This window comes from Triturus cristatus, chromosome 6 (assembly GCF_964204655.1).
Source record: "Triturus cristatus chromosome 6, aTriCri1.1, whole genome shotgun sequence".
NCBI lineage: Eukaryota > Metazoa > Chordata > Amphibia > Caudata > Salamandridae > Triturus > Triturus cristatus.
The window spans coordinates 101083731-101102310 of record NC_140589.1 but is presented as its reverse complement, the minus strand read 5'-3'; the positions used below and the strand labels follow the sequence as shown (position 1 = coordinate 101102310).

The following is an 18580-nucleotide window of genomic DNA, read 5'->3' as shown; positions in this document are numbered from 1 at the left end:
TAATATTCTTCTAGCACTCGTGGTGTTTTATATTTGTTTTGTGGGGTACTTTAAAAATCTTTTTTATGAAAGAAATGGGTTACATTAAGTCTTGTGATGTTTTAGGTTTCCAATAAGGAGGTTTTAAATTTTATGTCACGTCATTTTCAGATGCTTCATTCAAGAGATGTTTCCACTATAGAATGTAGAGCAAGGGCAAAAATACAAGTGATAGAGCGAGTGAGTGAGAAGGAGTGTTGTGGAAGGAGAGAATGAAACAAAGACAGAGTGAGTGAACGGCAGGGAGGCATAGAAGAGTAGTCTAGTAGTGAAGGAGACCTGCTTTTCCCTGCTCTTGACCTCCCACCCATCCCCAAACAACCACAAACATACCTTCTGTGCAAAGTTGGTATGCAGAATTTCATGCCTCAGCAAGTGAGGGTGAGTCCCAGGCCAGGGGCTAAAGAGCAAAAGAGTGCCTGTGCTCAGACTTTCCCTGCTAGGGATAGTTTATCTGGAACAAGGCCTACTCTCTTGTATCCAGCAAGGATCTAGAAATCCTGCATGAATCTGCAAGGCACATTGGCAGCATAAATTTGCATAAACTGCCCCACCTATTGCCTTCCTACTTCCTGTGCTGTAGTTGTTTGTGTAGAGAGATAGGTCGCAGGCAAGGAAATGTTGTGAGTCGGATACAGGACCCTAAATAGCTGGTGAGAGGTATGTGGTGTTCTAAAAGCATGAAAACTGTATACCTGTGAAATAAAGTGCTTTCGTATGTGTTCTTCTGTGTTTATTGTCCTGTGCATAAAGTTGCACCTTGTGTTTGAAGGTTTAAATTATTTCAGGCTTGCATGGAGGTAGACGTTTCTGAGTAACTTTTATTCATTTCTTAAAAGCCTATACTGTCAGGGTGGCCGAGAGGTCTAAGGCGCTGTGTTTAGGCCACGGTCTCCTTTGGAGGCGTGGGTTCGAATCCCACTTCTGACATGCCTTTTGGAGATTTAATCTCCTTTATCAGGTTAACATCTGATGGAAGTTGCATCTGTTGGTCTTCACTTCGCACGTTATTCCGTTCTCCTCTTGTCAAGAGAGATGGGGTTTCTCATATATTTAGGTTCTATAACGTCTTGCTGACAAAGCGCAATCCTTACCAAATGAGCATAGGACCCATGTAAGAGGTCATCTGGAAGAGTCATGCTCTTGTATGCACTGGCCAGACGGGCCCTGCAAATTTGGAAGAATGCCATGCATCTGGTAGACAACTGGACTCCAGCACACTTACAGCAATTTCCTTAGGGCTTTGATCAGGGGCTGCTTAAATTTGCATACTCCACCCTATGTTGTGACTTTGAGATCCCTTGTTGAAATTGCTTTAGCCAGCCAAGAGGTGGCTATTGTCTCAATTTCAAAGCAGCTTTGAGCCGTTCAAGTGGCTGGTGAATAGCACTTTCTCTTTGTTCGCCTCAAAGTTCTAAAGAGTTCTCCATAGGTCCTGCTCTGTACAGATTGTTCAAAGATCTGTTGGAAGTGCATATAATAGGATAAATAAATTGAGGGCATTCCTTTTCAGTACCTCACCTGCATGGCTGTCTGGCCTCTGGAAGATGCTGGGAAAGAAAGTCAGGATGGCCGAGTGGTCTAAGGCGCTGCGTTCAGGTCGCAGTCTCCTCTGGAGGCGTGGGTTCAAATCCCACTTCTGACAGTCCTGTGTTTACTCTAATTATTTTCTTGAGAAATATGATCATTTCCCTCGCAGTGGCTTATAGGATTGTCTTCTTGGAAGAGTGCAGTGAGTTTTTTTCTTGCTCTAGCCACTATTGGCCTCAGCTCTGTGCATTTTTTGGTTCCTAATATCTTTCTCACCCTTTAGATGAAAAAGCAGCATGGGGTCAGGATGGCCGAGTGGTCTAAGGCGCTGCGTTAAGGCCGCAGTCTCTCGTGGAGGCGTGGGTTCGAATCCCACTTCTGACAAAACTTGAATTCCATTTTCTCTCTCAGTTCCTTTAGAATCTCAGCTAAAAATTGGCAATGTAAATAATATCTGAATAAGTACCAAACTTCAGTTTCAACTGCAAATGCATTTGCCCTATTCTATCTTTAACGTTAATGTAATATTCTTCTAGCACTCGTGGTGTTTTATATTTGTTTTGTGGGGTACTTTAAAAATCTTTTTTATGAAAGAAATGGGTTACATTAAGTCTTGTGATGTTTTAGGTTTCCAATAAGGAGGTTTTAAATTTTATGTCACGTCATTTTCAGATGCTTCATTCAAGAGATGTTTCCACTATAGAATGCAGAGCAAGGGCAAAAATACAAGTGATAGAGCGTGTTGTGGAAGGAGAGAATGAAACAAAGACAGAGTGAGTGAATGGCAGGGAGGCATAGAAGAGGAGTCTAGTAGTGAAGGAGACCTGCTTTTCCCTGCTCTTGACCTCCCACCCATCCCCAAACAACCACAAACATACCTTCTGTGCAAAGTTGGTATGCAGAATTTCACGCCTCAGCAAGTGAGGGTGAGTCCCAGGCCAGGGGCTAAAGAGCAAAAGAGTGCCTGTGCTCAGACTTTCCCTGCTAGGGATAGTTTATCTGGAACAAGGCCTACTCTCTTGTATCCAGCAAGGATCTAGAAATCCTGCATGAATCTGCAAGGCACATTGGCAGCATAAATTTGCATAAACTGCCCCACCTATTGCCTTCCTACTTCCTGTGCTGTAGTTGTTTGTGTAGAGAGAGAGGTCGCAGGCAAGGAAATGTTGTGAGTCGGATACAGGACCCTAAATAGCTGGTGAGAGGTATGTGGTGTTCTAAAAGCATGAAAACTGTATACCTGTGAAATAAAGTGCTTTCGTATGTGTTCTTCTGTGTTTATTGTCCTGTGCATAAAGTTGCACCTTGTGTTTGAAGGTTTAAATTATTTTAGGCTTGCATTGAGGTAGACGTTTCTGAGTAACTTTTATTCATTTCTTAAAAGCATATACTGTCAGGATGGCCGAGAGGTCTAAGGCGCTGTGTTTAGGCCACAGTCTCCTTTGGAGGCGTGGGTTCGAATCCCACTTCTGACATGCCTTTTGGAGATTTAATCTCCTTTATCAGGTTAACATCTGATGGAAGTTGCATCTGTTGGTCTTCACTTGGCACGTTATTCCGTTCTCCTCTTGTCAAGAGAGATGGGGTTTCTCATATATTTAGGTTCTATAACGTCTTGCTGACAAAGCGCAATCCTTACCAAATGAGCATAGGACCCATGTAAGAGGTCATCTGGAAGAGTCATGCTCTTGTATGCCCTGGCCAGACGGGCCCAGCAAATTTGGAAGAATGCCATTCATCTGGTAGACAACTGGACTCCAGCACACTTACAGCAATTTCCTCAGGGCTTTGATCAGGGGCTGCTTAAATTTGCATACTCCACCCTATGTTGTGACTTTGAGATCCCTTGTTGAAATTGCTTTAGCCAGCCAAGAGGTGGCTATTGTCTCAATTTCAAAGCAGCTTTGAGCCGTTCAAGTGGCTGGTGAATAGCACTTTCTCTTTGTTTGCCTCAAAGTTCTAAAGAGTTCTCCATAGGTCCTGCTCTGTACAGATTGTTCAAAGATCTGTTGGAAGTGCATATAATAGGATAAATAAATTGAGGGCATTCCTTTTCAGTACCTCACCTGCATGGCTGTCTGGCCTCTGGAAGATGCTGGGAAAGCAAGTCAGGATGGCCGAGTGGTCTAAGGCGCTGCGTTCAGGTCGCAGTCTCCTCTGGAGGCGTGGGTTCAAATCCCACTTCTGACAGTCCTGTGTTTACTCTAATTTTTTTCTTGAGAAATATGATCATTTCCCTCGCAGTGGCTTATAGGATTGTCTTCTTGGAAGAGTGCAGTGAGTTTTTTTCTTGCTCTAGCCACTATTGGCCTAAGCTCTGTGCATTTTTTGGTTCCTAATATCTTTCTCACCCTTTAGATGAAAAAGCACCATGGGGTCAGGATGGCCGAGTGGTCTAAGGCGCTGCGTTAAGGCCGCAGTCTCTCCTGGAGGCGTAGGTTCGAATCCCACTTCTGACAAAACTTGAATTCCATTTCTCTCTCAGTTCCTTTAGAATCTCAGCTAAAAATTGGCAATGTAAATAATATCTGAATAAGTACCAAACTTCAGTTTCAACTGCAAATGCATTTGCCCTATTCTATCTTTAACGTTAATGTAATATTCTTCTAGCACTCGTGGTGTTTTATATTTCTTTTGTGGGGTACTTTAAAAATCTTTTTTATGAAAGAAATGGGTTACATTAAGTCTTGTGATGTTTTAGGTTTACAATAAGGAGGTTTTAAACTTTATGTCACGTCATTTTCAGATGCTTCATTCAAGAGATGTTTCCACTATAGAATGCAGAGCAAGGGCAAAAATACAAGTGATAGAGCGAGTGAGTGAGAAGGAGTGTTGTGGAAGGAGAGAATGAAACAAAGACAGAGTGAGTGAACGGCAGGGAGGCATAGAAGAGGAGTCTAGTAGTGCAGGAGACCTGCTTTTCCCTGCTCTTGACCTCCCACCCATCCCCAAACAACCACAAACATACCTTCTGTGCAAAGTTGGTATGCAGATTTTCACGCCTCAGCAAGTGAGGGTGAGTCCCAGGCCAGGGGCTAAAGAGCAAAAGAGTGCCTGTGCTCAGACTTTCCCTGCTAGGGATAGTTTATCTGGAACAAGGCCTACTCTCTTGTATCCAGCAAGGATCTAGAAATCCTGCATGAATCTGCAAGGCACATTGGCAGCATAAATTTGCATAAACTGCCCCACCTATTGCCTTCCTACTTCCTGTGCTGTAGTTGTTTGTGTAGAGAGAGAGGTCGCAGGCAAGGAAATGTTGTGAGTCGGATACAGGACCCTAAATAGCTGGTGAGAGGTATGTGGTGTTCTAAAAGCATGAAAACTGTATACCTGTGAAATAAAGTGTTTTCGTATGTGTTCTTCTGTGTTTATTGTCCTGTGCATAAAGTTGCACCTTGTGTTTGAAGGTTTAAATTATTTCAGGCTTGCATGGAGGTAGACGTTTCTGAGTAACTTTTATTCATTTCTTAAAAGCCTATACTGTCAGGATGGCCGAGAGGTCTAAGGTGCTGTGTTTAGGCCACAGTCTCCTTTGGAGGCGTGGGTTCGAATCCCACTTTTGACATTCCTTTTGGAGATTTAATCTCCTTTATCAGGTTAACATCTGATGGAAGTTGCATCTGTTGGTCTTCACCTGGCACGTTATTCCGTTCTCCTCTTGTCAAGAGAGATGGGGTTTCTCATATATTTAGGTTCTATAACGTCTTGCTGACAAAGCGCAATCCTTACCAAATGAGCATAGGACCCATGTAAGAGGTCATCTGGAAGAGTCATGCTCTTGTATGCCCTGGCCAGACGGGCCCTGCAAATTTGGAAGAATGCCATGCATCTGGTAGACAACTGGACTCCAGCACACTTACAGCAATTTCCTTAGGGCTTTGATCAGGGGCTGCTTAAATTTGCATACTCCACCCTATGTTGTGACTTTGAGATCCCTTGTTGAAATTGCTTTAGCCAGCCAAGAGGTGGCTATTGTCTCAATTTCAAAGCAGCTTTGAGCCGTTCAAGTGGCTGGTGAATAGCACTTTCTCTTTGTTCGCCTCAAAGTTCTAAAGAGTTCTCCATAGGTCCTGCTCTGTACAGATTGTTCAAAGATCTGTTGGAAGTGCATATAATAGGATAAATAAATTAAGGGCATTCCTTTTCAGTACCTCACCTGCATGGCTGTCTGGCCTCTGGAAGATGCTGGGAAGGCAAGTCAGGATGGCCGAGTGGTCTAAGGCGCTGCGTTCAGGTCGCAGTCTCCTCTGGAGGCGTGGGTTCAAATCCCACTTCTGACAGTCCTGTGTTTACTCTAATTTTTTTCTTGAGAAATATGATCATTTCCCTCGCAGTGGCTTATAGGATTGTCTTCTTGGAAGAGTGCAGTGAGTTTTTTTCTTGCTCTAGCCACTATTGGCCTAAGCTCTGTGCATTTTTTGGTTCCTAATATCTTTCTCACCCTTTAGATGAAAAAGCACCATGGGGTCAGGATGGCCGAGTGGTCTAAGGCGCTGCGTTAAGGCCGCAGTCTCTCCTGGAGGCGTGGGTTCGAATCCCACTTCTGACAAAACTTGAATTCCATTTTCTCTCTCAGTTCCTTTAGAATCTCAGCTAAAAATTGGCAATGTAAATAATATCTGAATAAGTACCAAACTTCAGTTTCAACTGCAAATGCATTTGCCCTATTCTATCTTTAACGTTAATGTAATATTCTTCTAGCACTCGTGGTGTTTTATATTTCTTTTGTGGGGTACTTTAAAAATCTTTTTTATGAAAGAAATGGGTTACATTAAGTCTTGTGATGTTTTAGGTTTACAATAAGGAGGTTTTAAACTTTATGTCACGTCATTTTCAGATGCTTCATTCAAGAGATGTTTCCACTATAGAATGCAGAGCAAGGGCAAAAATACAAGTGATAGAGCGAGTGAGTGAGAAGGAGTGTTGTGGAAGGAGAGAATGAAACAAAGACAGAGTGAGTGAATGGCAGGGAGGCATAGAAGAGAAGTCTAGTAGTGCAGGAGACCTGCTTTTCCCTGCTCTTGATCTCCCACCCATCCCCAAACAACCACAAACATACCTTCTGTGCAAAGTTGGTATGCAGATTTTCACGCCTCAGCAAGTGAGGGTGAGTCCCAGGCCAGGGGCTAAAGAGCAAAAGAGTGACTGTGCTCAGACTTTCCCTGCTAGGGATAGTTTATCTGGAACAAGGCCTACTCTCTTGTATCCAGCAAGGATCTAGAAATCCTGCATGAATCTGCAAGGCACATTGGCAGCATAAATTTGCATAAACTGCCCCACCTATTGCCTTCCTACTTCCTGTGCTGTAGTTGTTTGTGTAGAGAGAGAGGTCGCAGGCAAGGAAATGTTGTGAGTCGGATACAGGACCCTAAATAGCTGGTGAGAGGTATGTGGTGTTCTAAAAGCATGAAAACTGTATACCTGTGAAATAAAGTGCTTTCGTATGTGTTCTTCTGTGTTTATTGTCCTGTGCATAAAGTTGCACCTTGTGTTTGAAGGTTTAAATTATTTCAGGCTTGCATGGAGGTAGACGTTTCTGAGTAACTTTTATTCATTTCTTAAAAGCCTATACTGTCAGGATGGCCGAGAGGTCTAAGGCGCTGTGTTTAGACCACAGTCTCCTTTGGAGGCGTGGGTTCGAATGCCACTTCTGACATGCCTTTTGGAGATTTAATCTCCTTTATCAGGTTAACATCTGATGGAAGTTGCATCTGTTGGTCTTCACTTCGCACGTTATTCCGTTCTCCTCTTGTCAAGAGAGATGGGGTTTCTCATATATTTAGGTTCTATAACGTCTTGCTGACAAAGCGCAATCCTTACCAAATGAGCATAGGACCCATGTAAGAGGTCATCTGGAAGAGTCATGCTCTTGTATGCACTGGCCAGACGGGCCCTGCAAATTTGGAAGAATGCCATGCATCTGGTAGACAACTGGACTCCAGCACACTTACAGCAATTTCCTTAGGGCTTTGATCAGGGGCTGCTTAAATTTGCATACTCCACCCTATGTTGTGACTTTGAGATCCCTTGTTGAAATTGCTTTAGCCAGCCAAGAGGTGGCTATTGTCTCAATTTCAAAGCAGCTTTGAGCCGTTCAAGTGGCTGGTGAATAGCACTTTCTCTTTGTTCGCCTCAAAGTTCTAAAGAGTTCTCCATAGGTCCTGCTCTGTACAGATTGTTCAAAGATCTGTTGGAAGTGCATATAATAGGATAAATAAATTGAGGGCATTCCTTTTCAGTACCTCACCTGCATGGCTGTCTGGCCTCTGGAAGATGCTGGGAAAGAAAGTCAGGATGGCCGAGTGGTCTAAGGCGCTGCGTTCAGGTCGCAGTCTCCTCTGGAGGCGTGGGTTCAAATCCCACTTCTGACAGTCCTGTGTTTACTCTAATTATTTTCTTGAGAAATATGATCATTTCCCTCGCAGTGGCTTATAGGATTGTCTTCTTGGAAGAGTGCAGTGAGTTTTTTTCTTCCTCTAGCCACTATTGGCCTCAGCTCTGTGCATTTTTTGGTTCCTAATATCTTTCTCACCCTTTAGATGAAAAAGCAGCATGGGGTCAGGATGGCCGAGTGGTCTAAGGCGCTGCGTTAAGGCCGCAGTCTCTCCTGGAGGCGTGGGTTCGAATCCCACTTCTGACAAAACTTGAATTCCATTTTCTCTCTCAGTTCCTTTAGAATCTCAGCTAAAAATTGGCAATGTTAATAATATCTGAATAAGTACCAAACTTCAGTTTCAACTGCAAATGCATTTGCCCTATTCTATCTTTAACGTTAATGTAATATTCTTCTAGCACTCGTGGTGTTTTATATTTGTTTTGTGGGGTACTTTAAAAATCTTTTTTATGAAAGAAATGGGTTACATTAAGTCTTGTGATGTTTTAGGTTTCCAATAAGGAGGTTTTAAATTTTATGTCACGTCATTTTCAGATGCTTCATTCAAGAGATGTTTCCACTATAGAATGCAGAGCAAGGGCAAAAATACAAGTGATAGAGCGAGTGAGTGAGAAGGAGTGTTGTGGAAGGAGAGAATGAAACAAAGACAGAGTGAGTGAATGGCAGGGAGGCATAGAAGAGGAGTCTAGTAGTGAAGGAGACCTGCTTTTCCCTGCTCTTGACCTCCCACCCATCCCCAAACAACCACAAACATACCTTCTGTGCAAAGTTGGTATGCAGAATTTCACGCCTCAGCAAGTGAGGGTGAGTCCCAGGCCAGGGGCTAAAGAGCAAAAGAGTGCCTGTGCTCAGACTTTCCCTGCTAGGGATAGTTTATCTGGAACAAGGCCTACTCTCTTGTATCCAGCAAGGATCTAGAAATCCTGCATGAATCTGCAAGGCACATTGGCAGCATAAATTTGCATAAACTGCCCCACCTATTGCCTTCCTACTTCCTGTGCTGTAGTTGTTTGTGTAGAGAGAGAGGTCGCAGGCAAGGAAATGTTGTGAGTCGGATACAGGACCCTAAATAGCTGGTGAGAGGTATGTGGTGTTCTAAAAGCATGAAAACTGTATACCTGTGAAATAAAGTGCTTTCGTATGTGTTCTTCTGTGTTTATTGTCCTGTGCATAAAGTTGCACCTTGTGTTTGAAGGTTTAAATTATTTCAGGCTTGCATGGAGGTAGACGTTTCTGAGTAACTTTTATTCATTTATTAAAAGCCTATACTGTCAGGATGGCCGAGAGGTCTAAGGCGCTGTGTTTAGGTCACAGTCTCCTTTGGAGGCGTGGGTTCGATTCCCACTTCTGACATGCCTTTTGGAGATTTAATCTCCTTTATCAGGTTAACATCTGATGGAAGTTGCATCTGTTGGTCTTCACTTGGCACGTTATTCCGTTCTCCTCTTGTCAAGAGAGATGGGGTTTCTCATATATTTAGGTTCTATAACGTCTTGCTGACAAAGCGCAATCCTTACCAAATGAGCATAGGACCCATGTAAGAGGTCATCTGGAAGAGTCATGCTCTTGTATGCCCTGGCCAGACGGGCCCTGCAAATTTGGAAGAATGCCATTCATCTGGTAGACAACTGGACTCCAGCACACTTACAGCAATCTCCTCAGGGCTTTGATCAGGGGCTGCTTAAATTTGCATACTCCACCCTATGTTGTGACTTTGAGATCCCTTGTTGAAATTGCTTTAGCCAGCCAAGAGGTGGCTATTGTCTCAATTTCAAAGCAGCTTTGAGCCGTTCAAGTGGCTGGTGAATAGCACTTTCTCTTTGTTTGCCTCAAAGTTCTAAAGAGTTCTCCATAGGTCCTGCTCTGTACAGATTGTTCAAAGATCTGTTGGAAGTGCATATAATAGGATAAATAAATTGAGGGCATTCCTTTTCAGTACCTCACCTGCATGGCTGTCTGGCCTCTGGAAGATGCTGGGAAAGCAAGTCAGGATGGCCGAGTGGTCTAAGGCGCTGCGTTCAGGTCGCAGTCTCCTCTGGAGGCGTGGTTTCAAATCCCACTTCTGACAGTCCTCTGTTTACTCTAATTTTTTTCTTGAGAAATATGATCATTTCCCTCGCAGTGGCTTATAGGATTGTCTTCTTGGAAGAGTGCAGTGAGTTTTTTTCTTGCTCTAGCCACTATTGGCCTAAGCTCTGTGCATTTTTTGGTTCCTAATATCTTTCTCACCCTTTAGATGAAAAAGCACCATGGGGTCAGGATGGCCGAGTGGTCTAAGGCGCTGCGTTAAGGCCGCAGTCTCTCCTGGAGGCGTGGGTTCGAATCCACCTTCTGACAAAACTTGAATTCCATTTTCTCTCTCAGTTCCTTTAGAATCTCAGCTAAAAATTGGCAATGTAAATAATATCTGAATAAGTACCAAACTTCAGTTTCAACTGCAAATGCATTTGCCCTATTCTATCTTTAACGTTAATGTAATATTCTTTTAGCACTCGTGGTGTTTTATATTTCTTTTGTGGGGTACTTTAAAAATCTTATTTATGAAAGAAATGGGTTACATTAAGTCTTGTGATGTTTTAGGTTTCCAATAAGGAGGTTTTAAATTTTATATCACGTCATTTTCAGATGCTTCATTCAAGAGATGTTTCCACTATAGAATGCAGAGCAAGGGCAAAAATACAAGTGATAGAGCGAGTGAGTGAGAAGGAGTGTTGTGGAAGGACAGAATGAAACAAAGACAGAGTGAGTGAACGGCAGGGAGGCATAGAAGAGTAGTCTAGTAGTGAAGGAGACCTGCTTTTCCCTGCTCTTGACCTCCCACCCATCCCCAAACAACCACAAACATACCTTCTGTGCAAAGTTGGTATGCAGAATTTCACGCCTCAGCAAGTGAGGGTGAGTCCCAGGCCAGGGGCTAAAGAGCAAAAGAGTGCCTGTGCTCAGACTTTCCCTGCTAGGGATAGTTTATCTGGAACAAGGCCTACTCTCTTGTATCCAGCAAGGATCTAGAAATCCTGCATGAATCTGCAAGGCACATTGGCAGCATAAATTTGCATAAACTGCCCCACCTATTGCCTTCCTACTTCCTGTGCTGTAGTTGTTTGTGTAGAGAGAGAGGTCGCAGGCAAGGAAATGTTGTGAGTCGGATACAGGACCCTAAATAGCTGGTGAGAGGTATGTGGTGTTCTAAAAGCATGAAAACTGTATACCTGTGAAATAAAGTGCTTTCGTATGTGTTCTTCTGTGTTTATTGTCCTGTGCATAAAGTTGCACCTTGTGTTTGAAGGTTTAAATTATTTCAGGCTTGCATGGAGGTAGACGTTTCTGAGTAACTTTTATTCATTTCTTAAAAGCCTATACTGTCAGGATGGCCGAGAGGTCTAAGGCGCTGTGTTTAGGCCACAGTCTCCTTTGGAGGCGTGGGTTCGAATCCCACTTCTGACATGCCTTTTGGAGATTTAATCTCCTTTATCAGGTTAACATCTGATGGAAGTTGCATCTGTTGGTCTTCACTTGGCACGTTATTCCGTTCTCCTCTTGTCAAGAGAGATGGGGTTTCTCATATATTTAGGTTCTATAACGTCTTGCTGACAAAGCGCAATCCTTACCAAATGAGCATAGGACCCATGTAAGAGGTCATCTGGAAGAGTCATGCTCTTGTATGCCCTGGCCAGACGGGCCCTGCAAATTTGGAAGAATGCCATGCATCTGGTAGACAACTGGACTCCAGCACACTTACAGCAATTTCCTTAGGGCTTTGATCAGGGGCTGCTTAAATTTGCATACTCCACCCTATGTTGTGACTTTGAGATCCCTTGTTGAAATTGCTTTAGCCAGCCAAGAGGTGGCTATTGTCTCAATTTCAAAGCAGCTTTGAGCCGTTCAAGTGGCTGGTGAATAGCACTTTCTCTTTGTTCGCCTCAAAGTTCTAAAGAGTTCTCCATAGGTCCTGCTCTGTACAGATTGTTCAAAGATCTGTTGGAAGTGCATATAATAGGATAAATAAATTGAGGGCATTCCTTTTCAGTACCTCACCTGCATGGCTGTCTGGCCTCTGGAAGATGCTGGGAAAGCAAGTCAGGATGGCCGAGTGGTCTAAGGCGCTGCGTTCAGGTCGCAGTCTCCTCTGGAGGTGTGGGTTCAAATCCCACTTCTGACAGTCCTGTGTTTACTCTAATTTTTTTCTTGAGAAATATGATCATTTCCCTCGCAGTGGCTTATAGGATTGTCTTCTTGGAAGAGTGCAGTGAGTTTTTTTCTTGCTCTAGCCACTATTGGCCTAAGCTCTGTGCATTTTTTGGTTCCTAATATCTTTTTCACCCTTTAGATGAAAAAGCAGCATGGGGTCAGGATGGCCGAGTGGTCTAAGGCGCTGCGTTAAGGCCACAGTCTCTCCTGGAGGCGTGGGTTCAAATCCCACTTCTGACAAAACTTGAATTCCATTTTCTCTCTCAGTTCCTTTAGAATCTCAGCTAAAAATTGGCAATGTAAATAATATCTGAATAAGTACCAAACTTCAGTTTCAACTGCAAATGCATTTGCCCTATTCTATCTTTAACGTTAATGTAATATTCTTCTAGCACTCGTGGTGTTTTATATTTGTTTTGTGGGGTACTTTAAAAATCTTTTTTATGAAAGAAATGGGTTACATTAAGTCTTGTGATGTTTTAGGTTTACAATAAGGAGGTTTTAAGTTTTATGTCACGTCATTTTCAGATGCTTCATTCAAGAGATGTTTCCACTATAGAATGCAGAGCAAGGGCAAAAATACAAGTGATAGAGCGAGTGAGTGAGAAGGAGTGTTGTGGAAGGAGAGAATGAAACAAAGACAGAGTGAGTGAATGGCAGGGAGGCATAGAAGAGAAGTCTAGTAGTGAAGGAGACCTGCTTTTCCCTGCTCTTGACCTCCCACCCATCCCCAAACAACCACAAACATACCTTCTGTGCAAAGTTGGTATGCAGAATTTCACGCCTCAGCAAGTGAGGGTGAGTCCCAGGCCAGGGGCTAAAGAGCAAAAGAGTGCCTGTGCTCAGACTTTCCCTGCTAGGGATAGTTTATCTGGAACAAACCCTACTCTCTTGTATCCAGCAAGGATCTAGAAATCCTGCATGAATCTGCAAGGCACATTGGCAGCATAAATTTGCATAAACTGCCCCACCTATTGCCTTCCTACTTTCTGTGCTGTAGTTGTTTGTGTAGAGAGAGAGGTCGCAGGCAAGGAAATGTTGTGAGTCGGATACAGGACCCTAAATAGCTGGTGAGAGGTATGTGGTGTTCTAAAAGCATGAAAACTGTATACCTGTGAAATAAAGTGCTTTCGTATGTGTTCTTCTGTGTTTATTGTCCTGTGCATAAAGTTGCACCTTGTGTTTGAAGGTTTAAATTATTTCAGGCTTGCATTGAGGTAGACGTTTCTGAGTAACTTTTATTCATTTCTTAAAAGCATATACTGTCAGGATGGCCGAGAGGTCTAAGGCGCTGTGTTTAGGCCACAGTCTCCTTTGGAGGCGTGGGTTCGAATCCCACTTCTGACATGCCTTTTGGAGATTTAATCTCCTTTATCAGGTTAACATCTGATGGAAGTTGCATCTGTTGGTCTTCACTTGGCACGTTATTCCGTTCTCCTCTTGTCAAGAGAGATGGGGTTTCTCATAAATTTAGGTTCTATAACGTCTTGCTGACAAAGCGCAATCCTTACCAAATGAGCATAGGACCCATGTAAGAGGTCATCTGGAAGAGTCATGCTCTTGTATGCCCTGGCCAGACGGGCCCAGCAAATTTGGAAGAATGCCATTCATCTGGTAGACAACTGGACTCCAGCACACTTACAGCAATTTCCTCAGGGCTTTGATCAGGGGCTGCTTAAATTTGCATACTCCACCCTATGTTGTGACTTTGAGATCCCTTGTTGAAATTGCTTTAGCCAGCCAAGAGGTGGCTATTGTCTCAATTTCAAAGCAGCTTTGAGCCGTTCAAGTGGCTGGTGAATAGCACTTTCTCTTTGTTCGCCTCAAAGTTCTAAAGAGTTCTTCATAGGTCCTGCTCTGTACAGATTGTTCAAAGATCTGTTGGAAGTGCATATAATAGGATAAATAAATTGAGGGCATTCCTTTTCAGTACCTCACCTGCATGGCTGTCTGGCCTCTGGAAGATGCTGGGAAAGCAAGTCAGGATGGCCGAGTGGTCTAAGGCGCTGCGTTTAGGTCGCAGTTTCCTCTGGAGGCGTGGGTTCAAATCCCACTTCTGACAGTCCTCTGTTTACTCTAATTTTTTTCTTGAGAAATATGATCATTTCCCTCGCAGTGGCTTATAGGATTGTCTTCTTGGAAGAGTGCAGTGAGTTTTTTTCTTGCTCTAGCCACTATTGGCCTAAGCTCTGTGCATTTTTTGGTTCCTAATATCTTTCTCACCCTTTAGATGAAAATGCAGTATGGGGTCAGGATGGCCGAGTGGTCTAAGGCGCTGCGTTAAGGCCGCAGTCTCTCCTGGAGGCGTGGGTTCGAATCCCACTTCTGACAAAACTTGAATTCCATTTTCTCTCTCAGTTCCTTTAGAATCTCAGCTAAAAATTGGCAATGTAAATAATATCTGAATAAGTACCAAACTTCAGTTTCAACTGCAAATGCATTTGCCCTATTCTATCTTTAACGTTAATGTAATATTCTTCTAGCACTCGTGGTGTTTTATATTTGTTTTGTGGGGTACTTTAAAAATCTTTTTTATGAAAGAAATGGGTTACATTAAGTCTTGTGATGTTTTAGGTTTCCAATAAGGAGGTTTTAAATTTTATGTCACGTCATTTTCAGATGCTTCATTCAAGAGATGTTTCCACTATAGAATGCAGAGCAAGGGCAAAAATACAAGTGATAGAGCGAATGAGTGAGAAGGAGTGTTGTGGAAGGAGAGAATGAAACAAAGACAGAGTGAGTGAACGGCAGGGAGGCATAGAAGAGGAGTCTAGTAGTGAAGGAGACCTGCTTTTCCCTGCTCTTGACCTCCCACCCATCCCCAAACAACCACAAACATACCTTCTGTGCAAAGTTGGTATGCAGAATTTCATGCCTCAGCAAGTGAGGGTGAGTCCCAGGCCAGGGGCTAAAGAGCAAAAGAGTGCCTGTGCTCAGACTTTCCCTGCTAGGGATAGTTTATCTGGAACAAGGCCTACTCTCTTGTATCCAGCAAGGATCTAGAAATCCTGCATGAATCTGCAAGGCACATTGGCAGCATAAATTTGCATAAACTGCCCCACCTATTGCCTTCCTACTTCCTGTGCTGTAGTTGTTTGTGTAGAGAGAGAGGTCGCAGGCAAGGAAATGTTGTGAGTCGGATACAGGACCCTAAATAGCTGGTGAGAGGTATGTGGTGTTCTAAAAGCATGAAAACTGTATACCTGTGAAATAAAGTGCTTTCGTATGTGTTCTTCTGTGTTTATTGTCCTGTGCATAAAGTTGCACCTTGTGTTTGAAGGTTTAAATTATTTCAGGCTTGCATGGTGTGGAAATGTGGATTTTCCTGATCAGTTATGTCCCCTATCTTGGACCCCAACGGTTCTATATGCATGTTACAAGTACATGTATGTTCCCTCCAGTTCCAGTTTCTAAGACGCAAACATATGTGTGTCTACCGTTGACATGTTCTCTGTCAGATCCGCCATCACAGGGTTGGATATTCGATTCCTAAGTATGAAAAGCCACCGACTTTATATGGCTAAGTTACTCCATTTTTACAGTTCAGGCAAGTAGGCCCGATTCTGTCCTCAAAGCCTTTCCCTGCTCTCTGTCTTTGACAGCTTCAGCTTGAGCTCGCATCTGTATCCATGAACTTTGTCCTACTCCCTGTGCAGCTAACGGTGACTGCCTCGGCCAGTTTTCGCCTGTCTGCCAAGAAGTTGTATTTCACCTTCGAATTATCTATTTTACTCTTCAGCCGATGCATTCCTGTCCAGTGATTTAGGTAAACATTTCCTTTAGCTCACAAGCAAAGGACTCAGCCTTTCCGTCCTCCTGCAAGTGATTCATAGCCCTGTTGCCATGGAAAGTTTTCTATCCCTCGCATCTCATATAGACACTTAGACGCTTGTACACGCACACAGTCAGTATAGAATAGATTCTGTCCGAGAGTTCTTCCTTGTGGATAACATAGTTCTTTAAACATAGGATGTTAGATATGATTTGGGATTAGGTTGACTTGACCCCAGACTTCTCGTCTCCACATGTAGAGCTAAATGTCAAGTCCCCTTCACCCCCTAGTTGCACGTCAATTACACGTCATGCTGCCGCGCGCGCATCTATGCCAAGTATTATCTTATAGATCCACCTATGTCTGATAATTCTAACCAATCATGTTTCTTTTATTCCTTATTACGCCTAGTTTCGATTATGTCACTGTTTTGTCACTTTTCTTATCAAATGTTACGCCTTCTACATTCGTTTCATTGTAATGCACTTATTATAAAAATACATGTCTGTTAATGAATTATTGTACTTCACTTCCTGAACCCTCGTGGTGACGGAACCTGAAGGCCGCGACTCGAGTCGGCCATTTTGAATGGAATAAAGCCCATTAGAAAACCTCTTATACCACGGATTCTGCCTCTTGTTATTTTGAGCTATTTACTTTATTTTAAGATTCCGTATGAAATTCAGTCCTGTATTTTTATTTACCACATAATGGCGCCCGAACAGGGACACTTTCTCATCTCACGCGCCGGCGGTGCGTTGCAGGCCCGGTCTCCTGCCACAGCTGGACGGACCATAAAACGCGTACCAGCAGGATTTCCTGTAAGCTCCCTCCGGTCAAGCGGGGGCGACTGAGGCTGCGATCAACCCAGACGAGGCGGTGAGAAGTGCGAAGTATCCCGACCAGAGCCTAGCTGAGAGAGCAAGATCCGAGGTATACAGAGGCCCACCAGGTTTTCCGAAATCCCGACGTCCAGAGGGTCCGATGTCCGCAGTTATCGAGTCCTGTCCATTCTCTGAGGCCTTCCGTTTCAAGGAGCTACTCGGTGAGTACCATCGCCGGGGAGGCGTGTTGACGCGCACATAGGTTGTGCCGGTCAAGACGGATTTGGGTACACAAATCCGGTCTGCACTGTTTAGCAGTGTATATGTACTGTTTAGCAGTATATCAAGTATTCCGAAGTATTCAGTTATTGTCAAGAATTCAGCGTGGTGATTAGTTAGGCAGACTGTCATCATTGTCGACCATTGTTATAATGTTTAATGTTTAAAGTTTAAAGTATTCAGAAATGTCTTGCATATTGTGGTATGAATGACTGTTCATTGTTCACTGTTCATTATTGTGTTTCTCGTATTAAGCAAGTTCAAGAGTAAGTATCAGATCAGTTGTAAATATGCCGCTCTTCTCGAAGTTAAGACAGATTACTACCAGAAAAGGGGTGCTTGAAGAAGCAGTTCCTATTCCTCCTAGGGATACTCCAGGGCATTTCATGTACCATAAACATGGCTTAGATGCCATATTGTTTCTTGATCTATGGGTAGATTATACCAAAGGATTACCGGAAAGTCAAAGGTGGCCCATAGCGGGAACCTGGGATGCAGAGTGCATCATGAAAGTGGAGGAAGAGTTATGGAAAAGAAAGGTCAGACAGTCACAGAAAGACGCTGTTGAGTTATGGCGTAAAGAATCTCATAGACGAACAGAAAAAGCACGTAGACAAGAAGAGAGGAGTAAAGAAAGTTCAAATAAAGTTCAAGAAAATCTATTAATTGAGGAAGGTATCCGAGTGAAATCAGAACAAGTGAATAGACAAAGAAATGCTCTTATGAATGGTATGTATCCCCTTCTAGCCGAAGGACTACCTAAGGCTGCTCCAGAGATACCAAAAGACTTGCCACCCCCATTATTTCCAATTAAGGTACATCCAAAGGGGCATCCCAGAACCGCAGAAGATGTTTTTCTTTCCTCATATCTAGACGATGCAGCTCCCGAGTATGCTAACGCCACACCACATAGACCGTCTGGCGGAGGGGTCCAACGTCAGGATCAGGTATCTGTCCCCGTGCAACAGCAAGTCCCGATACAAGCTTCGGCAAGCACATCTGTTTCCGCATCTGTCTCCGCAGTCGACTCTACAGAGGTATCGACACCCATAGTTGCTGTGTCACGTTCAACGAACCCATTCACACCCGACGCCCCAGATAGGGCCACGGGAGGTGCTAGCAGTACTTTTACACCACCTAGAATAAATAAACTTGTCTTTCAAGAGTCAGCGCATTCACGTACACCTAAATTCGTAAGTGAACGTACGCTTAAAGAACTCCTTGTAAATTGTAGATATGACCCAGTGGTTGGTAAAGAGGACGAAATGGTCCTGGCATCATTACGTATCAGGCGAGCCGCAGAATATTTAGCAAGGTTACCAGGGATGACTACGCATCTAGATAACATATATCATTTTGTTCAAACAGGACGAGATCCAGGATGTATTAACAGAGCTATGGAATTCCAGAAAGTAGAGATACAGGGGGAACTGTTACGTTTCCTCATAAACTGTGTAATCAGAAATCAAGATCGTCCGGGGGTAGACCCGAATGCAATGCTTATTCTTACAAGATGGAGTCAGAATATATCAGAAGGGAGACACGATAAGCAAA

At 43.5% G+C, this 18580-nt stretch overlaps 17 non-coding genes across 17 annotated transcripts; all 17 read left to right on the top strand.

Annotated features, from left to right (window-relative positions):
• The first annotated feature begins 886 nt into the window (after positions 1–886).
• TRNAL-UAG (transfer RNA leucine (anticodon UAG)) lies at positions 887–969 on the top strand. Its single transcript has one exon. It is a non-coding gene; the product is annotated as a tRNA-Leu (tRNA).
• Positions 970–1601: 632 nt separating this feature from the next.
• TRNAL-CAG (transfer RNA leucine (anticodon CAG)) lies at positions 1602–1684 on the top strand. Its single transcript has one exon. It is a non-coding gene; the product is annotated as a tRNA-Leu (tRNA).
• A 186-nt stretch (positions 1685–1870) lies between these two features.
• TRNAL-AAG (transfer RNA leucine (anticodon AAG)) lies at positions 1871–1953 on the top strand. The gene has a single exon. It is a non-coding gene; the product is annotated as a tRNA-Leu (tRNA).
• Positions 1954–2961: 1008 nt separating this feature from the next.
• Positions 2962–3044, top strand: TRNAL-UAG (transfer RNA leucine (anticodon UAG)). The gene has a single exon. It is a non-coding gene; the product is annotated as a tRNA-Leu (tRNA).
• Positions 3045–3676: 632 nt separating this feature from the next.
• On the top strand, positions 3677–3759 carry TRNAL-CAG (transfer RNA leucine (anticodon CAG)). Its single transcript has one exon. It is a non-coding gene; the product is annotated as a tRNA-Leu (tRNA).
• Positions 3760–5051: 1292 nt separating this feature from the next.
• TRNAL-UAG (transfer RNA leucine (anticodon UAG)) lies at positions 5052–5134 on the top strand. The gene has a single exon. It is a non-coding gene; the product is annotated as a tRNA-Leu (tRNA).
• Positions 5135–5766: 632 nt separating this feature from the next.
• TRNAL-CAG (transfer RNA leucine (anticodon CAG)) lies at positions 5767–5849 on the top strand. The gene has a single exon. It is a non-coding gene; the product is annotated as a tRNA-Leu (tRNA).
• A 186-nt stretch (positions 5850–6035) lies between these two features.
• Positions 6036–6118, top strand: TRNAL-AAG (transfer RNA leucine (anticodon AAG)). The gene has a single exon. It is a non-coding gene; the product is annotated as a tRNA-Leu (tRNA).
• A 1739-nt stretch (positions 6119–7857) lies between these two features.
• TRNAL-CAG (transfer RNA leucine (anticodon CAG)) lies at positions 7858–7940 on the top strand. Its single transcript has one exon. It is a non-coding gene; the product is annotated as a tRNA-Leu (tRNA).
• A 186-nt stretch (positions 7941–8126) lies between these two features.
• Positions 8127–8209, top strand: TRNAL-AAG (transfer RNA leucine (anticodon AAG)). The gene has a single exon. It is a non-coding gene; the product is annotated as a tRNA-Leu (tRNA).
• Positions 8210–9233: 1024 nt separating this feature from the next.
• TRNAL-UAG (transfer RNA leucine (anticodon UAG)) lies at positions 9234–9316 on the top strand. The gene has a single exon. It is a non-coding gene; the product is annotated as a tRNA-Leu (tRNA).
• Positions 9317–11324: 2008 nt separating this feature from the next.
• TRNAL-UAG (transfer RNA leucine (anticodon UAG)) lies at positions 11325–11407 on the top strand. Its single transcript has one exon. It is a non-coding gene; the product is annotated as a tRNA-Leu (tRNA).
• Positions 11408–12039: 632 nt separating this feature from the next.
• TRNAL-CAG (transfer RNA leucine (anticodon CAG)) lies at positions 12040–12122 on the top strand. The gene has a single exon. It is a non-coding gene; the product is annotated as a tRNA-Leu (tRNA).
• Positions 12123–12308: 186 nt separating this feature from the next.
• TRNAL-AAG (transfer RNA leucine (anticodon AAG)) lies at positions 12309–12391 on the top strand. The gene has a single exon. It is a non-coding gene; the product is annotated as a tRNA-Leu (tRNA).
• Positions 12392–13415: 1024 nt separating this feature from the next.
• On the top strand, positions 13416–13498 carry TRNAL-UAG (transfer RNA leucine (anticodon UAG)). The gene has a single exon. It is a non-coding gene; the product is annotated as a tRNA-Leu (tRNA).
• A 632-nt stretch (positions 13499–14130) lies between these two features.
• On the top strand, positions 14131–14213 carry TRNAL-UAG (transfer RNA leucine (anticodon UAG)). The gene has a single exon. It is a non-coding gene; the product is annotated as a tRNA-Leu (tRNA).
• Positions 14214–14399: 186 nt separating this feature from the next.
• Positions 14400–14482, top strand: TRNAL-AAG (transfer RNA leucine (anticodon AAG)). The gene has a single exon. It is a non-coding gene; the product is annotated as a tRNA-Leu (tRNA).
• Positions 14483–18580: the final 4098 nt, after the last annotated feature.